Source organism: Bombina bombina, chromosome 6 (genome assembly GCF_027579735.1).
Source record: "Bombina bombina isolate aBomBom1 chromosome 6, aBomBom1.pri, whole genome shotgun sequence".
NCBI classification, from domain to species: Eukaryota; Metazoa; Chordata; class Amphibia; order Anura; family Bombinatoridae; genus Bombina; species Bombina bombina.
In genome coordinates, this window is record NC_069504.1 from 719,511,748 (window position 1) to 719,518,602 (window position 6,855).

Here is a 6,855-nt window from a genome sequence, read left to right on the forward strand (position 1 = left end):
TCCATGTAATAACCGAGGAAGATTCCTCCAGACTCTCTAGCAGCATAGAGTCGTCTATTGTGCAAGAGAAAAAATATTTGTGAACACACAGCTGGGTATCTAGGTCGCAAAGCACCAAATAACCATCCCCTTGAAAGCCCTGTTTAGGGCATCTTACCAACTCTGGCCCAGCAGAGCTGCGTTGCTTCTGCTCTCCCACAGGACTACTTCGCAGTGGATCTGAAGCGGAAATGGCATGAAAGTGCTGCCTAGGGCGGAAAACAGAGTGACCGCCCACCACTGTGGCCTGAATCGAGACATAGCCTGCAGTCTGTATTACACCCAATAGCCCCTTGGGGTGGTCTACACTACGATAGTGAAAGTGACCATGACAGGGTGTTGAAATGTTTGTCATTGTTCTGCATGTTAATGCGCCAAAGCGCAGCACTGTCACCCCTTGACTATGGCTGGATCGCCGGATTATTAATGGCAAACAAATGCCTGTCCACGGGGATAGGAATGTGCACTGAACACGCGTCCTAGTGCAGTGACAAGACTTTATTAGACAAGTTGCCATGAAAGAGGGGAAAACTTACCTATCATAAGTCTGTAATTTAGTGTGAAACACACCGCGTTATCAGACAAGGGAATTAGGTTAGACTGGAAAGAGGCATGGGATACCCAGCGTCGACCAGCATGATATATACCAATACTCATTTGAAATTTATAAATGATAAACTTCATCTTTCTTTACAGAGTACCTCTCTCTGCCTACCTCCATGAAACAAGGCAAAGAACTACTGGGGGTACGGGAAGTGGGAGGGATATTATAGTCTTGTTTGGGTGTCTTTGCCTCCTCCTGGTGGCCAGGAATAGTATTTCCCATAGGTTATGAATGTTCTTGTGGACTCTCACTGCCAATAGAAGGAAAAAGCAATATGGCTGACAGATTATGTGACCTATGAACTTCATGTTGCAAAGGATTATGCACAGCATAGATCTCTACCATTGTGCCAAGTTTCATGAGTAGTTTGAGTGGTTATTATAAGCATTTGAAAAAAGCAGCGGTATAATAATAATAATCTAAATAAAAACAATAGATATCCAGCAAATGTGTTACTTGGCCACAAAAAAAATAAACAAAATATTCCTGACAATAACAATTGATTGTCCAACAGTCAATAAGCCCGGCTAGCTCAGTCGGTAGAGCATGAGACTCTTAATCTCAGGGTCGTGGGTTCGAGCCCCACGTTGGGCGATTTGTTTTTAACCCAATAAATATATTGAAACAATCTGATCTCCCTACAGGAATATTTGAATTAAATAATATATTTGTAAAACATTTTTGTTGATCACATTACTACTATCATTAAAATGGGATATATTAAAATATGTTTACATGTTCAAACCCCGATTTAGCAAATTTGTACTTCTACTACAGCTTCAGTTTAAAATAAGCAGTAAAGTTCAAGGTAATATTCATTTGATAGCTACTATTAAATAAAAGCAAAAATTATGTATACATATAGAATTTAGTTGTATTTGTTTATATTTTTTACAACCTAATACTTCCACTTTATCAACTTTAACTATTTTTTGTGTATGTATATATTAACTGCTAAAAAACTGCTTCAAAATATCAGTTGTTACTTTTTAAAAGTTCCACATTTTAAACTAAACAAATTTAAAATTATTTTCCCTGACCGGGAATCGAACCCGGGCCGCGGCGGTGAGAGCGCCGAATCCTAACCACTAGACCACCAGGGAACTGTGAAGTAATAAATTAACTACTGCTTTGGAAAATATAAGCTGTTAACATATATAATTTGATTGAGAATTTTCAGATATATATTTTCAGATAGCTTTAATTCATGAGAACTGATTTTCCCATTTACTCAAAAGGAGGAGGCAGCAGGACGCCATATAAGTTAGGATGTTCCATGCCATCCTAACAACGTTAAAGCCCAGCACTGTTAGGGTGGCATGGAATGTCCTAATGGCGTAAAGTGGTAAAATTGTGTATAGATTCCAAGAATCAATTCGACATTATCTCAACTGGACACATGTATGTGAATTACAGAAAATCAACACTGTGTGTTAATAAAGTTTTGCCTCCCTAATTTTCATGTTTATTTACACCATCTCAGTACGAATTTGTACTGCTCTAAAATATTATATGTGGTTATGCATTCATAAAATTGTTTTCAATATGCAAATAGAAGATGTTAAGTAAATGTAAAAGAAATTCAATGTTTAGTTTTTTGTTTCTTCAACGGCATTTTTATGGTTTGTTTTGCTGGTTTGTGCTGCTCTTACAACAGAAAGAATATTTCACTGCATGCAGATCTGCTCACATGAGGACCTGCAGTGCAGACACCGACTATTGTTAGGGGTGGGAGGGCACTTTCTGGTTGCTTAGGCAACCATCACACCTCCTCCCCTTGTCTGCAAACTTTGTTCATAACTGTAGCAGCAGCAGAATGATTATATTTCTAATTAAAGCTGCTACTTTTGACTTTGTACAGCAGCATTACAGTGGTTTTCTTCTGTTTGTAGATGCTCCTGAAGTTTAGCAGGTATTAACTGCACTGGAGTCAGTTTAAAAATAAAGAAAGAAACGTGGAGCAGTAAATTTGTGGAATGTGTAGTTATCCCTTATTCACTGACAGCATGCACGAGTGCAGTGTTCTGTCAGAGTTCAAACAGTGCAGCGATCAAACAGTTCTGCTGGCAGAAGCCATCACAAATCATCAATAAAAAAAAAATATTAGAGTCTTACCACACAACCTTGAAAGGAATACGGCTCCTTCAGCTCACATGTGACTTCTTCTGCTTCACCCACCTCCTCTTTAAGACGCCCGTGCACAGCACTTGATTCCAGTCTGTGCACGGGTAAGACTTTTAAAATGAATGTAAATTTTGATACTAAAGTGCCCGGTTTTTCAAAATTGTATTAAAAACAGGGGCACTTTAATTCATCAAAATTTACATTTCACTTGTGTTGTGAAAAAAAACAACCCACCTTTTAATCTTGACAGCCGCTCCAGCTTCCTCCGCCCGTCGCACAGACTTTTCCTGGGTCTAAAATGAGGAATCCGGCTTCCTCCAATCATGGCATTGAATCAGACACAGATTCCCCCGGGGGGGGGGGGGGGGGGGGGCTGGAGAAGCAGTGATTGGAGGATGACCCATCCATCATTTCTGACGACCGGGGGAAGCTGGAACGGCTGTCAAGTTTAAAAAGTAAGTATTTTTTCACAACGAGAAAAATGTTAATTTTGATTAATTAAAGTGCCCCTGTTTTTAATCGAATTTATAAAAACCGGGCACTTTTGCATCAAAACTTACATTCACTTTAAATACAAATATATAATAATAAAGAATAAAAAAAAAACACAAATTAAAAAATATCTTCTCAGCAGAAATTGGGACATGTATATGTTAAGGTTGATGGGAATTGCAGGTTGTTTGCTCTTAATAAAACTTTAAATGGCAAAATATAACTAATAAAAATATTCTATGAAAACATGCTTATTTCTGATCAGTGAAAGCTTACCATGCTACTGTCCTGAAATAAGCAAATGGAATGTAACCAGTATGAAAAGAGAATCTTTACAAAAAAAATAGATAACAGTAAAACTAGATTACCCAAATACCAATTATCCCCAACAGTAAAACTCCCAACACCCAACCAACGCCCCAAAATAAAAAAAAATCTAAGTCTAAAAAAAACTAAGCTACCTATTGCCCCTAAAGGGGCATTTGCATGGGTATTGCTCTTTTTTTTTTTTTTTACAAACAGCTGTTTGCGAAATAGGTACTCACAGTTCCTGAAGTCCAGCGGCGAAGGTCTTCTTCCATGCAGTGAAGGTCTTCGTCCAGCGCAGGGACATGCGGAGGTGATCGCGGAGCGGAGGTGACTATGGAGCAGGACGGCGATCGTGGAGCAGGACCGGCCTTTGCGGAGCAGGACCGGCGTGGAGGATCCTCTTCATGCGGTCGCCACGCATACTGAATATTGAGTGCAAGGTACCCCATTTAGGTACCTTGCATTTCTATTGGCTGAAATTTTGAAATCAGCCAATAGGATTTGAGTAGCTCTCATCCTATTGGTTGATTTCAAAATTTCAGCCAATAGGAATTCAAGGTACCCCAATATAAATAAGGTACCTTGCATTCAATCTTCAGTGTGCGGCAGCAACCGTATGAAGAGGAAACTCCACGCTGGTCCTGCTCCGCGATGGCTGGTCCACTCCGCGATCACCTCCACTCCAGATGAAGATAGAAGATGTCCCTGCGCTAAATGAAGACCTTTACCGCCTGGAAGAAGACCTTCGCTGCCAGACTTCAGGAACTGTAAGTACCTATTTCGGGGTTTATGGGGCAATGGGTAGCTTAGGTGTTTTTAGACTTAGGTTTTTTATTTTTATTTTGGGGGGTTAGTTTGGTGGGGGGTTTTCTGTTAGGGGGTAATTGGTCATTTTTTTTTAAGTAAAAGAGCTGTTTAACTTAGGGCATTGCCCTACAAAAGGCCCTTTTAAGGGCTATTGGTAGTTTAGATTAGGGGTTGTTTTTATTTTGGGGGGGGGGGCTTTTCATTTTCATAGGGGTATTAGGTTTCTTTTTTTAAGTAATGTTTAGTTTTTTTTAATTGTAACTTAGTATTTTTTTATTTTATGTAATTGGGGTTAATTAAGGGGGTTTTAGGTTAGGGGGCATAGTAATTAAATTACAGCTAAATTACGATTTTTGAGCGCTATAGGGAAATTAACGACCGCCACAAAAGCGGCAGTATTTCACCTCCCTATAGTGCTGCTATTACAGGTTTACAAAAAGCAGGCTTGTGCGGGCGATATAGTGGCGTTGAGCTCCATACCTCAACCAAAAACAAGCGCTGCTTTGACGTGCTCGTGCATGATTTCCCCATAGACATCAATGGGGATAGCCGGCAAAAAAAAAAAGCCTAACACCTGTGATCGCGGAAACAAAAGCTCTGTAACGCAGCCCCATTGATGTCTTTGGTGAAAGAAAAAGTTATGTTTAAACCTAACACCCTAACATAAAAACCACGTCTAAACACCCCTAATCTGCCGCCCCTAACATCGCCACCATCTACATTACAGTTTATAAGCCCTAATCTTGCCGCCCCCAACATCGCCACCACCTACATACATTTATTAACCCCTAATCTGCTGGCCCTAACATCGCCGCCACCTACCTACACTTATTAGCCCCTAATCTGCCGCCCCTAACATCGCCGCCATCTACATTACAGTTATTAAGCCCTAATCTTGCCGCCCCCAACATCGCCGCCATCTACATACATTTATTAACCCCTAATCTGCTGGTCCTAACATCGCCGCCACCTACCTATACTTATTAGCCCCTAATCTGCCGCCCCCAATGTCGCCGCCACTATACTAAAGTTATAAACCCCTAAACCTCTGGCCTCCCACATCACTAACACTACATAAATATATTAACCCCTAAACCTAACCCCCCTAACTTAAATATAATTAAAATAAATCTAAATAAACCTTACAATTATTACCTAAATAATTCCTATTTAAAACTAAATACATTCTTACCTGTAAAATAAAACCTAAGCTAGCTACAGTATAACTAATAGTTATATTGTAGCTATCTTAGGTTTTTTTTTTAATTCACAGGTAAGTTTGTATTTATTTTAACTAGGTAGACTAGTTAGTAAACAGTTATTAACTATTTACTAACTACCTAGTTAAAATAAATACAAACTTACCTGTGAAATAAAACCTAAGCTGCCTTATACTAAAACCTAACATTACAATAAAATAAATTAAAAAAATACAATTATCTAAATTACAAAAAAAATAAACACAACATTACACAAAATAAAAAACAAAATTTAAAAAATAAAAACTAATTACTCCTAATCTAATATCTAAATGTATCAAAATAAAAAAGCCCCCCCCCAAATAAAAAAAAACAGAATTTATGTTTACCTGATAAATTACTTTCTCCAACGGTGTGTCCGGTCCACGGCGTCATCCTTACTTGTGGGATATTCTCTTCCCCAACAGGAAATGGCAAAGAGCCCAGCAAAGCTGGTCACATGATCCCTCCTAGGCTCCGCCTACCCCAGTCATTCGACCGACGTTAAGGAGGAATATTTGCATAGGAGAAACCATATGATACCGTGGTGACTGTAGTTAAAGAAAATAAAACATCAGACCTGATTAAAAAACCAGGGCGGGCCGTGGACCGGACACACCGTTGGAGAAAGTAATTTATCAGGTAAACATAAATTCTGTTTTCTCCAACATAGGTGTGTCCGGTCCACGGCGTCATCCTTACTTGTGGGAACCAATACCAAAGCTTTAGGACACGGATGAAGGGAGGGAGTAAATCAGGTCACCTAAATGGAAGGCACCACGGCTTGCAAAACCTGTCTCCCAAAAAATAGCCTCAGAAGAAGCAAAAGTATCAAACTTGTAAAATTTGGTAAAAGTGTGCAGTGAAGACCAAGTCGCTGCCCTACATATCTGATCAACAGGAGCCTCGTTCTTGAAGGCCCATGTGGAAGCCACAGCCCTAGTGGAATGAGCTGTGATTCTTTCAGGAGGCTGCCGTCCGGCAGTCTCGTAAGCCAATCTGATGATGCTTTAAATCCAAAAAGAGAGAGAGGTAGAAGTTGCTTTTTGACCTCTCCTGTTACCAGAATAAACAACAAACAAGGAAGATGTTTGTCTAAAATCCTTTGTAGCATCTAAATAGAATTTTAGAGCGCAAACAACATCCAAATTGTGCAACAAACGTTCCTTCTTCGAAACTGGTTTCGGACACAAAGAAGGCACGACTATCTCCTGGTTAATGTTTTTGTTAGAAACAACTTTT

The 6,855-nt window shown here is 39.6% G+C and overlaps 2 non-coding genes across 2 annotated transcripts; one reads left to right on the forward strand and one right to left on the reverse strand.

The window, feature by feature from the left end:
• The first annotated feature begins 1,164 nt into the window (after window positions 1–1,164).
• TRNAK-CUU (transfer RNA lysine (anticodon CUU)) lies at window positions 1,165–1,237 on the forward strand. Its single transcript has one exon. It is a non-coding gene; the product is annotated as a tRNA-Lys (tRNA).
• A 437-nt stretch (window positions 1,238–1,674) lies between these two features.
• Window positions 1,675–1,746, reverse strand: TRNAE-CUC (transfer RNA glutamic acid (anticodon CUC)). Its single transcript has one exon. It is a non-coding gene; the product is annotated as a tRNA-Glu (tRNA).
• Between the last annotated feature and the right edge of the window lie 5,109 nt (window positions 1,747–6,855).